The 18,912-nt window shown below is 43.1% G+C and overlaps 1 pseudogene; it reads right to left on the reverse strand.

The window, feature by feature from the left end:
• Window positions 1-2,377: 2,377 nt before the first annotated feature.
• Window positions 2,378-7,926, reverse strand: LOC141004321 (uncharacterized; annotated as a pseudogene).
• Between the last annotated feature and the right edge of the window lie 10,986 nt (window positions 7,927-18,912).

Here is an 18,912-nt window from a genome sequence, read left to right on the forward strand (position 1 = left end):
TAACGGGAGCTACCCGATCGCTAACCAAGTGTGCTAGGTAACACTCATATTAGAGGATGACTGCCTAACAGTGTGGGAAACATCAACACAACACAAGTATTTAATCTAGACATCGTTTGCGGCCAGTTAGCCGCTGCTACTTACCAATGGGCTGTATGCTCCTATCTACGGTCTGGATATAAGCTGCTGCCGTGATCAAACAAAACCGTAGTAGTACGGACTTACAAACAGCTTTTCAAAATAAAATGAACAGGTACAGAAACCCTTGAAGAAATTATTTAGACCCACAAATAATAATAAAATAATTTAGGTAACAAAAGTCTTGACCGTATACATACACAGTTCACAGTATAAATACCCAGTACACACTATAAATACACAGAAAACAGTATAAACACACAGTACACATACACATAGCATAGTATAAATACAGAGCACACAGTATAAATATACAGCCCACAGTATGAATGAACAGTACAGATATACAGTAGACAACATAATTACATATTAAACAGTATGAATACACATTACAAAGTATTAATACACAGTACACAGTATAAATACACACTTTAAAAACACAGTACACAGTATACATACATAGCACACAGTATGAATACCCAGTACACAGTAGAGTATGAATGCACATTACACAGTATGAATACCCAGTACACAGTACAGAGTATAAATACACAGTACACAGTATACATACACAGTACATAGTATAAATACCCAGTACACAGTACACAGTATAAATACACATTACACAGTAAAAATACACAGTAGGAATACACAGTACACAGTATACATACACAGTACACAGTATACATACACAGTACACAGTATGAATACCCAGTACACAGTACAGAGTATAAATACACAGTACACAGTATACATACACAGTACATAGTATAAATACCCAGTACACAGTATAAATACACATTACACAGTATAAATACACAGTAGGAATACACAGTACACAGTATACATACACAGTACACAGTATGAATACCCAGTACACAGTACAGAGTATAAATACACAGTACACAGTATGAATACCCAGTACACAGTAAAGAGTATAAATACACAGTACACAGTATACATGCACAGTACATAGTATAAATACACAGTAGGAATACACATCACACAGTAGAAATACACAACAGAAATACACAGTACAAAAACACAGTAGAAATACACAGTACACAGTATAAATGCACATTACACCATATAAATATACATTACACAATATGAATATCTATTAAACAGTATAAATACACATTACACAGTATTAATACTAAGTACACAATATAAATACACAGTGCACAGTAGAAATACACAATAGGAATACACAGTACACAGTATAAATACCCAGTACATAGTATAAATACACAGCAAACAGTATAAACACACAGCCCACAGCATAAATACTCATTGCACAATATAAATACAGAGCACACAGTATAAATATACAGCCCACAGAATGAATAAACAGCATAGATATACAGTACACAATATAAATAAGCTGTACACAGTATAAATACACAGTTTAAATACTCAGTACATAGTATACATACACTGTACACAGTATAAATACACATTTTAAATACAGAGTACAGAGTATAAATAGACATTACACAGTAGAATTACACAGCACACAGTAGAAATACACAGTAGGAATACACAGTACACAGTATGATTACCCAGTACACAGTACAGAGTATAAATACGCATTTCACAGTAGAAATACACATTACAAATTAGAAAAACACAGTAGAAATACACATCACACAGTAGAAGTACACAGTAGAAATACACATCACACAGTACAAATAGACAGTAGAAATAGACGTAACGCAGAACAAATAGACAGTAGAAACACAAAGCAGAAATACACAGTAGAAACACACAGCACACAGTAGAAATACATAGTAGGAATACACATCACACAGTAGAAATACACATCACACAGTAGAAATATACATTACACAGTATAAGTACACATTACACAGTAGAAATACACAGTAGAAGTGCACAGTAGAAATGCACAGCACAGTAGAAATGCATAGTAGAAATACACAGCACACAGTAGAAATACACAGTAGAAATACACAGCACACAGTAGAAATACACAGTACACAGTATACATACAGAGTACACTGTATAGATACCCACTACACAGTATAAATACACAGCACACAGTATAAATACACATCACAAAGTAGAAAAACACAGTAGAAATACACAGTAGGAATACAAAGTACACAATATACATACACAGTACACAGTATGAATGCCCAGTACAGAGTATTAATACGCATTTCACAGTAGAAATACACAGCACACAGTAGAAATACACATGACACAGTATAAGTACACATTACACAGTGGTGCTATGCAGGGTCGAGGTGAAGTCTGAACAAGTCTTGAGGCTTTTGCGAAAGATGGCGAGAGATTCTGCTGTCCTGACGTTGGTCGGAAGTTCGTTCCGCCACTGAGGTGCCAGAGTCGAAGAGAAGAATCGGGATTTTGCTGTGCAGTCTTTGTTTGCTCTCAGCGATGGCGGTACCAGCCGGCCGGCTGATGTAGTAGAGTGAAGTGCTTGCGCTGGGGCGTGTGGTCTGATCAGTGTTTGGAGGTAGACAGGTGCAGTTCGGTTGACGGCCTTAAAGGCCAGCACCATGGTCTTGAATCTGATGTGGGCCGCAACAGGAAGCCAGTGAAGGTCACGGAGGAGGGGGGTCACATGGGAGAATTTGGGTAGATTGAAAACGAGGCGCGCTGCAGCGTTCTGGATACGTTGCAACGGTTTAGTCGCAGAGGCTGGGAGTCCAGCCAATAGCAAGTTGCAATATTCGAGGCGGGAGATGACCAGCGATTGAACCAGGAGTTGTGTTGCTTCCTTTGTGAGGAAGGACCGGATCCTGCGGATGTTGTAGAGGGCAAATCTGCAGGATCGGGCCACGCGGTGATGTTGGGGGTGCAGGAAAGTCCGTCATTGAGGATTACACCCAGATTTTTTGCAGTCGATGAAGGCGATACTGTGACGTCTTCAACAGCGACCGACAGGTCCATGTGAGGGCAGTCTTTCCCGGGATGAAGAGGAGTTCAGTTTTACTAAGGTTGACCTTAAGATGATGGGCAGTTGTCCAAGCGGAGATGTCTGCCAGACATTCCGAGATGCGTGTGGCAACATGGGTGTTGGAGGATGGGGGAAAGGAGAGGAACAGCTGGGTGTCATCAGCATAACAGTGGTAAGAGAATCCATGTGATGTGATTGCAGAGCCTAGCGATCTAGTGTATTGTGAGAACAGAAGCAGTCCGAGTACTGAGCCTTGAGGGACACCAGTTTCCAGGGAACAGGGTTTGGACAAGGAGCCATTCCACATGACCTGAAAGGTGCGTTCTGTCAGGTATGATGTGAACCAGGTTAGAGCAGAGCCAGTAATGCCAAGTTTGGCCAGAGTGGAGAGGAGGATTTGGTGGTCTACTGTGTCAAACGCAGAGGATAAGTCGAGGAGGATGAGGACTGAAGAGTGGGATGAGGCTCTAGTGGCCTGGAGCGACTCAGTCACTGTGAGGAGGGCCGTCTCAGTGGAGTGAGCAGTCCTGAAGCCCGACTGATTAGGGTCAAGGAGGTCGTTTTGCAAAAGGTAAGAAGACAGTTGGTTGAAGACAGCACGTTCCAGGGTTTTAGAGATGAACGAAAGAAGAGATACAGGTCTGTAGTTTTGAATATCAGCTGAGTCTAGAGTGAGTTTCTTCAGGAGTGACTTTACTGTAGCTGTCTTGAAAGGAGCTGGAATACAGCCAGAAATGAGGGAGGAGTTGATCAGGGTGGTGGGGTAAGGCAAGATGTCGTGCGAGATGCTTTGGAGAAGAGAGGAGGGAATCGGGTCGAGGGAACAGGTGGTGGCATGGTTAGACGTCACTAGTGTGTGAACATCTTCAGAGGAGAGAGGGCTGAAGCAGGTAAGGCTGTCATCTGTGAGGGTTGGGGGATGTGCTTTCTGGTAGGGCATCAGAGTAAATGAGGAGCTGATGTAAGTTGCAAAGTCATCAGCAGTGAAGGAGGATGGAGGGGGAGTGGTAGGAGGGGTGAGGAGAGAAGAGAATGTGGAGAATAGTTTCCTGGGGTTGGAGGCAGAGGAGTTGATCTTTTTCCATTTTCTCTCTGCCGTTCGTAGCACCGATCTGTTGGTTCGTAGCGGTTCAGACAGCCGGGGGGGGGGGGGTTGATCGTGCCAGTCGGGAGGTGAGGGGACAGAGAGTGTTTAAAGAGGAGGAGAGGGAGGACAACAGAGCGGAGGAGGCTTCCTCAGTGGACAGCTGAGAGAACTGTTCTGTGGATGGTAGCGAGGAGAGAACAGTTGAGGAGAGAGTGGAGGGAGAGAGGGATTTTAGGTTGCAGCGGGTGTTGACCATGCAAGGTGTAGGGGCGAGGACAGCAGTGGACTTCAAGGGGAGAGAAAAACCGACAAAGTGGTGGTCCGACACAGTGAGCGGGGTAACAGAGAGTGCCGAGGTACTACAGGACCTTGTGAAGACAAGGTCAAGTTGGTTCCCGGCCCGGTGTGTGGGTGGAGAGGGGGAGAGTGTGAGGTCAAATGTGGAGAAGAAGCTGAAGAATTCAGATGAGCGCAGCTTCTCAGGGGGGATGTTGAAGTCCCCAAGAACGACGAGCGGTGTGTCATCATCTGGGGAGCAGCTTAGGAGGGCGTCCATCTCATCATAGAAGTCGCAGAGAGGACCAGGAGGGCGATAGATCACCACAATGGTGATTTTGAAAGGAAGGGTGACAGAGACAGCGTGGAATTCAAATGCCGATCTGGGTAGGTGGTCAAGGCTAAGGACCAGGTAGGTCCACGTGGGTGAGATGAGGGGTCCAGTTCCTCCTCCTCGACCTGTTTGTCTTGGGGAGTATGAGAATGAGTAGGCAGTTGAAAGGGCAGCTGGAGTGGCAGTGTTTTCTGGGGTGATCCATGTCTCCGTGAGGGCCAGGAAGTGGAGAGTCTGCAGGAAGGCATAGGCTGAAATGGTGTCCACCTTCTTGACTGCAGACTGGCAGTTCCATAGCCCTCCTAGTACTTCAAGTTCAGTACCGGTGGAGAATATTAGGTAGCAGAGATTGGCTGGATTACGGCCTCGAGCAAAGGGTCTCCGGTGAAATCTTCTCTGGTTAGATGTCTTGACTGGGATTGGCAGGGACCTATGGCTCGGAATGGTGGTGGAAAGTGGGTTACTTAGACTTCCTCAACAGACTCCCGCAGAGAGACTCCCTAAGTAACCCAGCACACAGTAGAAATGCACAGTAGAAACACAGCACACAATACAAATACACAGTAGAAACACACAGCACACATTAGAAATACACATTACACAGTATAAGTACACATTACACAGTATAAATACCAGTATACAGTATAAATGCACAGTACACAGTATAGATTCACATTACACAGTATGAATACACATTACACAATATAAATACATATTAAACAAAATAAATACACATTACACAGTATTAATACACAGTACACAATATAAATACACACTTTAAATACACAGTTCACATTATAAACACATGGCACACAGTATAAACATACAGCCCACAGTATGAATAAACAGCATAGATATACGGTACACAATATAAATATACTGTATACAGTATAAATACACAGTTTAAATACACAGTACACAGTATACATACACATTACACAGTATGAATACCCAGTACGCAGTACAGAGTAGAAATACACATTACACAGTAGAAATACACAGTAGCGATACACAGCACACAGTAGAAATGCACAGTATACATACACAATACACAGTATGAACACCCAGTACACAATACAGAGTATAAATACACATTTCACACATGCTGTTTATTCATACTGTGTATTTCTACTGTTTGCTGTGTATTTCTACTGTGTATTTCTACTGTGTGTTTTGTATTTCTACGGTGTATTTTTAATATGTGCTGTGCATTTCTACTATGTATTTCAACTGTGTATTTCTACTATGTGCTCTGTTTTTCTACTGTGTATTTCTGAAGTGTTTTTCTGCTGTGTATTTCTGGTGTGTGCTGTATATTTCTACAGCGTATTTCTACTGTGTGCTGTGTATTTCTACTATGTATTTCTGCTGTATATTTCTACCGAGTATTTCTACTGTGTGTTTCTACTGTGTATTTCTGCTGTGTACTTTTACTGTGTGCTGTGTATTTCTATTGTTTGCTGTGTATTTCTACTGTGTATTTCTACTATGTGCTGTGACCTGTGTGCTTCTACTGTGTATTTCCACTGTGTGCTGTGTATTTCTACTTCGTAGTTCTACTGTGTGTATCTAGTGTGTGCTGTTTATTTCTACTGTGTATTTCTACTGTGTGCTGTGCATTTCTACTGTGTATTTCAACTGTGTATTTCCACTGTGTGCTGGTTTTTCTACTGTGAATTACTAATTTGTGATGTGTATTTCTAACGTGTATTTCAACTGTGTGCTGTGTATTTCTACTGTGTATTTCTGATGTGTATTTCTGTTGTGTGCTCTGTATTTCTACTGTGTATTTCTATTGTGTGCTGTGTATTTCTGATGTGTATTTCTGTTGTGTGCTCTGTATTTCTACTGTGTATTTCTATTGTGTTCTGTGTATTTCTACTGTATATTTATACTGTGTGCTGTGCATTTCTACTGTATATTTATACTGTGTGCTGTGTATTTCTAATTGAGCGTAGCGTTAGTTCTGGCAGGCCACGACGTCAAGCTCTAACTGCATAGCTGTCATCACCGGCGCAGATCAGCTGATGGCTCAGCTGACTCTGCGTGCCCGCTCCCTATTGGGAAATTGCACTAAGAGCGGGGTATTTAATCTGCTCTCGCCCGACCCTCCTTCCTGCTTCCTCTGCTGCTGGCACTTTCGCAACCCACCTCCACCCCAGCTCCTCCTGTATTCATGTTGGTTGCTCTGCTCTGTCTGGGTTTTCTTTTGCTGCTGCGCTCCCTGCTTATGCCGTTCATGATGGCTCGTGAAGGGCAGGAAGGTGCTCTTCCTGCCTCAGGCTTTCCACGCAAGCGCGTGGAAGAGCAGGGGGCCCCAGAACAGTATCATACCGCCAAATAAAACTGTGCAAGTAAATAAAGATTATTTTGACAAAAGTGGTCCTGACTGAACTGTATTTCTGCTGTATATTTCTACTGAGTATTTCTGCTGAATATTTCTACTGTGTATTTCTGCTGTGTATTGCTACTGTGTATTGCTACTGTGTGCTGTGTATTTCTAATGTGTATTTCTACTGTGTGCTGTGTATATCTACTGTGTGCTGGGTATTTCTACTGTGTATTTCTACTGTGTGCTGTTTATTTCAGCTGCGTATTTCAACTATGTATTTCTACTGTGTGCTGTGTATTTCTAGTGTGTATTTGTACTGTGTATTTGTACTGTGTGCTGTGTATTTCTACTGTGTATTTCTGTTGTGTACTTCTACTTTGTGCTGTGTATTTCTACTGTTTGCTGTGTATTTCTCCTGTGCATTTCAACTGTGTGCTGTGTATTTCTAATATGTATTTCTGCTGTGTGCTGTTTATGGTCTGTATCCCTTGCCACAGAGTCCAAGTGTCTCAACTGTCGCTGAAGCGGTGAACAATCTTCTTGGAGTACTGCCTCTTGGCCTTTCTGATGCAACGTAACAGGTTGGCCCTTGCTGTTCTCAGGCCCACCTCGTCCCCAGCTCTGAAGGCAGTGTTTCTCACCCTCAGGAGCCTGTAGACCTCCCCTGTGAGCCATGGTTTCTGATTGGCTCGAACAGTGGTGGTGGTGGTCTTGGTGTTTGTGACATCATCAATGCACTTTGAGATGTAGGCAGTGACAGTCTCAGTGTATTCCTGGAGGTTTGTGGTGTTGTTGTAGGTGGCAGCTTGCTTGAACATGTCCCAGTCTGTGGTGGAGAAACAGTCTTGGAGTGCCTCTGAGGATCCTTCTGGCCACACGCGTACTTGTTTCTACACAGGTTTGATGACTTTAACAAGTGGCCTGTATGCTGGTATTAGCATAACAGTGGTGTGGTCGGAGGCGCCGGGGTGGGGGAGGGACAGGGCCTTGTAGTCTCCTTTCTGTGTAGTAAAGACATTGTCCAAAGTGTTTTTTCCCCATGTAGGAAAGTTGATATGTTTGTGCAATTTGGGAAGCACAGTCTTTGGGTCTGCATGGTTGAAATCGCCCGCCAAGATGAGAAAAGCATCTGGGTGGGCTGTCTGCTGCTCACTGATATGCTGGTACAGTTCATTCAATGCCTCACTCCTGTTGTTGAGGTTGGAGCTGGGAGGGATGTATACAGCAACAAGCAATACGGCCGTAAATTCCCTTGGTAGGTAGAGCGGTCTGCACTTGATGATCATAAGCTCCACCAGTGAAGAGCAGTGTTTTCAGACCACAACAGCATCACGGCACCAGGTGTCATTGATGTAAACACAAAGCCCTCCACCGCGGGGTTTTCCTCTGTCGACGAGAACTCTGTCTGCTCGGTAGCTAGTTAGCCGGTCGAGCCGAATGGCACAGTCCGGGACCATGTCTCCACAAACACAAAAACACAGCACTCCTCCACGGTCCTCATGGATGATCTAAGTAAGCGTTCATGATCCAGCTTGTTGTCCAACGAGCGTACGTTGGCCAGAACAAAGGTGGGGATAGCTGGCTTGTGTTGGTTAGCCGCTAGCCTAGCTCGGACGCCTCCGATACTGTGTAAATACTGTGTATTTCTACTGTGTGATGTGTATTTTTACAGTGTATTTCAACTATGTACTGTGTATTTCTACTGTGATGTGTATTTCTTCTGTGTATTTCGGCTGTGTGATGTGTATTTCTACTGTGTGCTCTGTATTTCTACAGTGTGATTTGTATTTATACTGTGTGCTGTGTGTTGCTACTGTGTATTTCTACTGTGTGCTCTGTGTGTCTCATGTGTATTTCTACAATGTGGTTTTACTGTGTGATGTGTATTACTACTGTGTATTTCTACTTTGTGCTGTGTATTTCTACTGTGTATTTCTACTGTGTGCTGTGTTCTTCTACTGTGTATTTCTACTGTGTGATGTGTATTCCACAGTATATTTCTACTGTGTGATGCTTATTTTTACAGTGTATTTCTACTATGTACTGTGTATTTCTACTATGTGCTGTGTATTTCTACTGTGTTATGTGTATTTCTACTGTGTGCTCTGTATTTCTACAGTGTATTTCTACTTTGTGATGTGTATTCCACAGTATATTTCTACTGTGTGATGCATATTTTTACAGTGTATTGCTACTATGTACTGTGTATTTCTACTGTGTGCTGTGTATTTGTACTGTCTATTTCTGCTACGTGTTCTGTATTTCTACTGTGTACTTCTACTGTTCTGTGTATTTCTACTGTGTATTTCTACTGTGATGTGTATATTGACTGTGTATTTCCACTGTACATTTCTACTGTGTGATCTGTATTTCGACTGTGTATTTCTACTGTGTGATTTGTATTTGTACTGTGTATTTGTACTGTGTGCTGTGTATTTCTACTGTGTACTATGTATTTCTATTGTGTGATGTGTACTGCTACTTTGTATTTCTACAGTGTATTTCTACTGTGTGATGTTTATTTGTACTGTGTATTTCTACTGTGTGTTTCAACTGTGTGCTGTGTATTTCTACTGTGTATTTCGACTGTTTGATTTCTATTTCTACTGTGTATTTCTACTGTTTTTCTACTGTGTGCTGTGTTCTTCTACTGTGTATTTCTACTGTGTGATGTGTATTTCTACTGTGTGCTCTGTATTTATAAAGTGTGTTTCTACCATGTGATGTGTATTTCTACTGTGTATTCCTACTGTGTGCTGTGTATTTCTACTGTGTATTTCTACTGTGTTTTTCTACTGTGTTTTTCTACTGTGTGCTGTGTTCTTCTACTGTGTGTTTCTACCGTGTGATGTGTATTTCTACTGTGTATTCCTACTGTGTGCTGTGTATTTCTACTGTCTGCTGGCTGTTTCTACTGTGTATTTCTCTGGTGTGCTGGGTATTTCTACTGTGTACTGGTTTTTTCCACTGTGTATGCATACTGTGTACTTGGTACTTCTACTGTGTGATGTGTATTGCTACTGTGTATTTCTACTGTGTACTGTGTGTTTCTACTGTGTATTTCTACAATGTGTTTTTACTGTGTGATGTGTATTGCTACTGTGTATTTCTACTTTATGCTGCGTATTTCTACTGTGTACTGGATATTTCTACTGTGTATTTCTACTGTGTGTTTCAACTGTGTGCTGTGTATTTCGACTGTGTATTTTGACTGTTTGATGTGTATTTCTACTGTGTTTTTCTACTGTGTGCTGTGTTCTTCTACTGTGTATTTCTACTGTGTGTTTCAACTGTGTGCTGTGTATTTCTACTGTGTATTTCGACTGCTTGATGTGTATTTCTACTGTGTATTTTATACTGTGTTTTTCTACTGTGTGCTGTGTTCTTCTACTGTGTGATGTGTATTTCTACTTTGATGTGTATTTCTACTGTGTGCTCTGTTTTTCTACAGTGTATTTCTACTGTGTGATGTGTATTTCTACTGTGTGCTCTGTATTTCTACTGTGTATTTCTACTGTGTGTTTCAACTGTGTGCTCTGTATTTCTACTGTGTATTTTGACTGTTTGATTTCTATTTCTACTGTGTATTTCTACTGTGTTTTTCTACTGTGTGCTGTGTTCTTCTACTGTGTATTTCTACTGTGTGATGTGTATTTCTACTGTGTGCTCTGTATTTATAAAGTGTGTTTCTACCGTGTGATGTGTATTTCTACTGTGTATTCCTACTGTGTGCTGTGTATTTCTACTGTCTGCTGGCTGTTTCTACTGTGTATTTCTCTGGTGTGCTGGGTATTTCTACTGTGTACTGGTTTTTTCCACTGTGTATGCATACTGTGTACTTGGTACTTCTACTGTGTGATGTGTATTGCTACTGTGTATTTCTACTGTGTACTGTGTGTTTCTACTGTGTATTTCTACAATGTGTTTTTACTGTGTGATGTGTATTGCTACTGTGTATTTCTACTTTATGCTGGGTATTTCTACTGTGTATGTATACTGTGTACTGGATATTTCTACTGTGTATTTCTACTGTGTGTTTCAACTGTGTGCTGTGTATTTCGACTGTGTATTTCGACTGTTTGATGTGTATTTCTACTGTGTTTTTCTACTGTGTGCTGTGTTCTTCTACTGTGTATTTCTACTGTGTTTCAACTGTGTGCTGTGTATTTCTACTGTGTATTTCGACTGCTTGATGTGTATTTCTACTGTGTATTTTATACTGTGTTTTTCTACTGTGTGCTGTGTTCTTCTACTGTGTGATGTGTATTTCTACTGTGATGTGTATTTCTACTGTGTGCTCTGTTTTTCTACAGTGTATTTCTACTGTGTGATGTGTATTTCTACTGTGTGCTCTGTATTTCTACTGTGTATTTCTACTGTGTGTTTCAACTGTGTGCTGTGTATTTCTACTGTGTATTTCGACTGCTTGATGTGTATTTCTACTGTGTATTTTATACTGTGTTTTTCTACTGTGTGCTGTGTTCTTCTACTGTGTGATGTGTATTTCTACTGTGTGCTCTGTATTTCTACTGTGTATTTCTGCTGTGTGGTGTGTATTTCTACAGTGTATTTCTACTGTGATTTGTATTTCTATTGTGTATTTCTACTTTGTGCTCTGTATTTATACAGTGTGTTTCTACCGTGTGATGTGTATTTCTACTGTGCATTCCTACTGTGTGCTGTGTATTTCTACAGTGTATTTCTACTTTTTGCTCTGTATTTCTTCAGTGTATTTCTACTATGTACTGTGTATTTCTACTTCAGTCAGGACCACTTTTGTCAAAATAATCTTTATTTACTTGCACAGTTTTATTTGGCGGTATGATACTGTTCTGGGGCCCCCTGCTCTTCCACGCGCTTGCGTGGAAAGCCTGAGGCAGGAAGAGCACCTTCCTGCCCTTCACGAGCCATCATGAACGGCATAAGCAGGGAGCGCAGCAGCAAAAGAAAACCCAGACAGAGCAGAGCAACCAACATGAATACAGGAGGAGCTGGGGTGGAGGTGGGTTGCGAAAGTGCCAGCAGCAGAGGAAGCAGGAAGGAGGGTCGGGCGAGAGCAGATTAAATACCCCGCTCTTAATGCAATTTCCCAATAGGGAGCGGGCACGCAGAGTCAGCTGAGCCATCAGCTGATCTGCGCCGGCGATGACAGCTATGCAGTTAGAGCTTGACGTCGTGGCCTGCCAGAACTAACGCTACGCTCAATTTCAGTCAGGACCACTTTTGTCAAAATAATCTTTATTTACTTGCACAGTTTTATTTGGCGGTATGATACTGTTCTGGGGCCCCCTGCTCTTCCACGCGCTTGCGTGGAAAGCCTGAGGCAGGAAGAGCACCTTCCTGCCCTTCACGAGCCATCATGAACGGCATAAGCAGGGAGCGCAGCAGCAAAAGAAAACCCCCAAAACGACCATACCGGCAAATCCTGGAACCTCTGCTACAAGAGATGCCAGGAAGCTATCTAGGATGGAAATAATTTGTATACAATTTAATAGGGAATAAGCCACACGCTGCCTCTTAATAATACGATGATAATACAATAATATAGTAATAACAATATAATAATAATATAATAATATAGACGTAACCAATCATGCCTATGAATGAATATTATTACATCAAGAATTACAGTGAGAGGCTCATGCTTTTTGAGCATCTAGGATGGCTTTATTGCCAGGACGCACGTAACGATTGAAAGCAGAAGAAGACCACCTGCCCATAGCTTTCAGGGTGGCCACAGGAGCGACCATTGCTGCTGTCGTAGCTGCTCCTATGCGGAACGAATGAGGCGTGTAGCGTTCCGGAGGGAGACCGCAGAGTTGGCAAAGGAGGCGGAGGCGAGAGGCGAACCAGGCTCGTGACAGGGGCTCCCCTCTCTCCATGACGAACAGCGGCTCCTGAGGGCTGGCTTGGGCACGGCTTTTCAGATAGCGGACCATGGAAGACAATGGACAGAAATCAGAGTTAGTTTGAGAAATGATGACTGATGTTCCCCTTCTATCTCTGTCAGTTTTAGAATGTTTTAAGAGGATACAAAAGTAGTGACTGTGAACTGATACATCGCCTATGGTGAGGTCTTGTGAAGGATCAAAAGATCGTGAGCGTGTAGTGAATTCTCCGCACCTTAAGAACCCATAAAAAGCTATGAGGAAAACAGTTTCTAACAGTGAGTCTGTATATGGACCAAAGCACCCGTTCCTTAAGTGAGTGATTAACTTGTGCAGAAGTGGAGGAGTAAAAGGGAGACGGATGTCATTGCCTTGAGGTTTCTCTCTTTTAAAGCCGTTTAGCAGAAGCTTAATGGATGGATTTTCTAGTAAGCTGTTGGAGGACGGGTCCAGGCAACGCAGGTGAAACTGGACACCTGCGAGGAGGCCTTTGATGGAGGACGGCTGCATTTTGCGGGACTCAAAGCAGTGAACCAGAAAAGCACATACAATGGGAATACTTATAGGAAGAATTGCAACAGAGAAAGAGAAACAAAATGCTGTGAAATAGGACCATGCAGAGTCATACAATTTTAATGTAGACTTCGCTAAACCAGAACGCATATAGCCAGCAGCTGACAGCATGTATTTTTGCAAGGTGCTGTCTAATCTAGCACCGCATGGTGGAAGGGGGGGCAAGGCAGGCTGGAGGGCGCAGCTTCCGGACACAGTCTGTGGAATTTCTGAAATTCAAATCGAGACAGAGCATCAGCAATATTATTATCCAATCCTGGAATGTGCGCTGCGCGGATGATGAAGTTCCCCAGCACGGATGCCCAAGTAAGGCGTCTTACAAATCTGTTAATAAATGGAATAGAGGAACGCCCTTTGTTGATAATGTGGACAGCTGCTTCATTGTCACAAAAGAAAATAATTTTCCTCCTGGACCAGGATTTCCCCCAGAGAAGACAAGCTATAACAATTGGGTATATTTCCATAAGCGCAGAGGAAGAAGCACTAGCTGGCAGAGATGACAATTCTTTTGGCCATACATCAGCAAACCACTGATTATCAAAGAACCCCCCAAAACCCACGGAAGGAGCTGCATCTGTGAATAATCTAATGGCCAAAGATGATTCAGTATTGTCGTTATAGAAAAATGAAATGCCATTCCATTTCTCGAGCAGCAAAGACCAAAACCGGAGCTCTGATCTGCACCCTTCATCCAGAGTTACTGTGTCATGAAGCTTTTCAACTGACTTTGAGAGGTCGAGAAGCCTGGATATGAATGAGCGGCCCTGAGGAATCACGCGCATGGCGAAATTGAGATGACCTAGGAGGGAGAGCAGATCTCTTTTTGAAATGGACTTTGAAACCTGTTCCTTCATAATTTCTCTGATGCGGTTTAATTTCTCGAGAGGCAGGGAAGCTTGCATGAGGACACTGTCTAGTTTGATACCTAGAAATTCGATGGCTTGAAGTGGACCTGAAGTTTTCTCCTCAGATAAGGGGACTCCCAGGTTTTTGAAAGTATCTTTAAGAGTGATGATTGCGTGGTCTGGCTTGGCATGAGGATAATCTACGAGCAAAAAATCGTCTAACAGGTGAAGCACGAAAGGCAGCTTGCAATTGTTTAAGAGAATCCAGCAGAGAGCTTCAGACAATGTGTCAAAGATTTTTGGACTGCTGCGACACCCAAAAGTGAGCCTAACTGCAAAATACAATTTCTCTCTCCATTTCACGCCGAACAGATGCCATTGGGAAGGGTGCAAAGGCATGACTTTAAACGCATCTGTGATGTCGGCCTTTGATAACCATGCTCTTCTACCTGCTTGTTTGATGAGCTTAATGGCATCGTCGATTGAGGCATAATACAGAGAGAACGGCGGGAGTGGAATGAGACTGTTAATACTTTGGACTTCATCATGATGAGGAGCTGATAAATCTATAATGAGACGCTTTTTACCAGAATATTTCCGGGTAGCCACACCTATAGGGTTTATGCGAGATACGGGGAAAGGGGATTTATCCAGAGGACCGATCATAAAACCCTTCCTGACTTCTTTTTCCAGCAGAGTGTCGACAACTTCAGGCTCTTTTAAAGCAGACTGCAGATTGCTACAAGAAAAAGACAATTTAGGCAACCACAATAACCCAGCCATGAATCCTTGAACCAGTCCGGTAAGCAAATAATTGACAAAGCAGCGGTTCGGATGCTTCTTTAGAGCCTTGCCCAGCTCAGCCACGTTGACTGGGGTTGAAGGTTTTATTTTTTTTTTTTTATTTTTTTTTATTTTTATTTTTTTTCTTTTCCTTCCTCACAAGGCGGGTTCGTCGGGGGCACACAGACTTTGGATGACTGTCCCCACAATAGCTGCGAGCATGAATATATTTACAATTTACAAACCTGCACATTCTCATTGAAATTATGGCACATGGGAGTCCAAAAAGGTGTCACCTTAGTCTCATTGGATTGCGGGACTGCCGGCGGATGAACTATAGCCACGGATTTGGGACACATATTGGGAGAGTGCGAGAAAGAGCCACAAATGGAGCAGGAGAGAGCCTCTGGCTCTTTTGGCCGGCGGGGCAGCGGCTGGAGTCGGAGCGACTACTGAGTTCTGGGACCAGTGTTTGTGCTTTGACTGCGCTTTCCGAGGAGCGGAGACAGGAGGAGCGGCGGCAGAAGGAACGGAGACAGAAGGAGCGGAGACAGTAGGAGCGGAGACAGGACGCTGAACTACAGGTGGAAACCCAGCGCAGTTCAGGAACAGCGCAAACAGTTCCCGGTGAGACGCTCCGACCGGAGCAGAAACATCATTACAAAACAGGAACTCCAACAGTTTAGGAATCGGCCAGTCATCGATTGATGGTGCGATTTGGCCGGTACCCTTTCCTGCTAGGCGAGAGCTTCGACGGAGAGAAGAAGGAGCCCTCTCCTCGTCGATGGCTTCCTCTGATTCAGAGACTCGGTGAGGCTCCACCATGATGCCGTCGGATTGCCACGGGTCTTCATCATCGTGGACGAGGGGCGACGACATCGGGAGCAACAAGGTAAATACGAAAACGAGCAAAATGTTCTTCATGCGGGAGCTTGCGAAAGTGCCAGCAGCAGAGGAAGCAGGAAGGAGGGTCGGGCGAGAGCAGATTAAATACCCCGCTCTTAATGCAATTTCCCAATAGGGAGCGGGCACGCAGAGTCAGCTGAGCCATCAGCTGATCTGCGCCGGCGATGACAGCTATGCAGTTAGAGCTTGACGTCGTGGCCTGCCAGAACTAACGCTACGCTCAATACTGTATTTCTACTGTCTGCTGTGTATGTCTGCAGTGTATTTCTACTGTGTGATGTGTATTTCTGCAGTGTATTTCTACTGTGTGATCTGTATTTCTACTGTGTGATGTGTATTTCTACTGTGTATTTCTACTGTGTGATGTGTATTTCTACTGTTTGCTCTGTATTTCTACTGTGTATTTCTACTTTGCATTTCTACTGTGTGCACTGTATTTTTACAGTGTACTTCTACTGTGTGATGTGCATTTCTACTGTGTACGTCTACTGTGTGCTCTGTATTTCTAGTGTATTGTACTGTGTGATGTGTATTTCTACTGTGTATGTCTATTGTGTGCTCTGTATTTCTACTGTGTATTTCTACTGTGTGCTGTGTATTTCTACCAGGGGCAGGCTGGCCATAGGGAGGTTCGGGAGTATTCCCGAACGGCCGGTCTGTTCCAGGCCGAACCGGCCGGTGGTTGGAACGTTTTTTTACCCCATAAAACGGCCGCAGGTGGCACAGAGTGGAACGTCAGACTGGGTCAATCTAATATTTTGCATATTAAGTGGGGATACGAGCTGCCCCTCCCAACTTGAGTTGATCCTTGTTTCTATTGAAATGTGATTGGCTCAGCTGCTCAGTCAGTCATTAAACCGTTATTTTCCTGTTAAAAAAAAAGTTAAATCAGCAAACATGCTAAAAAGAAAGAAGCCGGAGAGAGAGATGGGTGGAGCAGAAAAATTAAGGGCAAAAAAGAAAAAAAGGTTAATACAGGATGCAGCCAAATGCACCAAATTAACAGAGCTTTTCCGTGGTGGAGGGGCGAAGGTCAGCGCGGCTAGTGTCAGCCAGGCCAGTGACGACACAGGACCCAGCAGCTTCGGGCAGACAATTAATGCCGGTATGTCGGGCTGCGTCGGGTCAGGTTGTAATTTCCAGGCCCATTGAGAACTCTAGTTTGTGTTTTTGGGTGTGTTCAGGGCACGCAGAACTAGGCTTTCCGCCTTGTGAGATCGGCCGTAATGTTTGTTTTTTTCTTTATTGCATAGATTGCAGATGGCTTGTGTTTTATCTGTCTCATTTACTCCGAAGAAGTTCCACGACACCGACATGTTTGTTTGCTAGTGATGATGTTGCTAGCTAATGATTCAAGATTCAAAAAACTTTATTGTCCGTCACATAGTGACAGGGCTCAAAACATAAACGCCACAAAGACATAAAAAACACATTAAACCAATGAGACGTGTTTGTTTTGCTTTAAACAAACAAACAAAGCAAAACAAACACGTCTCATTGGTTTAAATGTGTAGATGGCTCCTATTGGATTAATTTTCCCATCTAATCCCCTTGCTCACTCTCCTGCTCCTGCTCACGTCTGGTCCCGACCCACTTCCGCATTTGAAACTACAAGCGGACAAGAGGTTTATTTTGCCCTGAGCAGTTCAGCTGCCTCTGCTTGCCCCACCGACAAAGAGTCAAAGAAAGCGAAAGTCTGTCACTGAAAAGACACAAAGCGGAGATGTGAAATAAAGAGGGCTCAAACCCGAATAAACATTGGGTCATCATTTGAACAATGGTGAAAGGTCCATGAAGATATGGACCTGATGCTGATACAGCAGAGTTTCTGTTGAACAGGTTATCTTTCGTCTTTATTGTGGATGTTGTGACACAGATAACTTTCATGCCGATGCTGGCTTATGACTGTGAAAGCTGCCGTTAGTTTTTTTCTGTGTTATTAGACAGTGTCGAGACAATATCTGTCTCTGCAGTATTGTCAACACTTGTTTATTTGTTCGACGGAGACGTTAGCCTCTATGTTAGCATTGTAAGCTAACAACAAGCTAACATTGCTATCATGTTTACACCAAATCAGCCTATTTATTTGCTCGTGGCAGCTAAATGAAGCAGCAAGTGAAAAGTAAATGAAACCCTCAGCTTCACGTTGGGGTTTCAATCATCCTGTCCGGATTTATTTCTCCATAAAAACCTCTCGCCCGGTCACTACTCAACTGTTTTGCTAACCCTCCTCCTGGTCTTGTCCAATTTGTTTTCAACAAAGCCTTTGCTAAATCAATATGATGGATTATCATATACACGTTACGATGTGTGTATTTGTGTGTCTTATCGATCATAAACAAGAGATTACAGTTTACGGGCACGTTTGTGTCGCTGTGCTACTCAGACAACAGCTGGGACACACACAGCTGGTCCGAGGCTCATGCAGGTTTAGTTTTCAGCCACAATGTGAAAGCGATCGTTATGATTAAAGCTAACGGCAGCATCTGTTAGTCTCTTGGTCTCTTGTTAGCTTTGTCCTTGTTATCCCAGTACCAGAGCTAACTTAGCTGTTGATAAATAGTAACTTATTACGTAGCTGTAACGTAGCTGTAACATGCTAATGACGTTATGCTAACTTGACTGTGGAGCTTAGCTGTGGACATTGTAATGACTTACAAGATTTACATTAGTTTCAACATGCATTGTAATAACTTTACCTGTGAATCCGACATCGTTACCCGGTTTGTTGTTCCTGGAGGTGGTGTGTGTGTCGTGGGAGGCTCCGAGCGGAGAGCGATACGACGTCGGAGGGGAGGAGATTAAGGAG

Source organism: Pagrus major, chromosome 11, assembly GCF_040436345.1.
Source record: "Pagrus major chromosome 11, Pma_NU_1.0".
NCBI classification, from domain to species: Eukaryota; Metazoa; Chordata; class Actinopteri; order Spariformes; family Sparidae; genus Pagrus; species Pagrus major.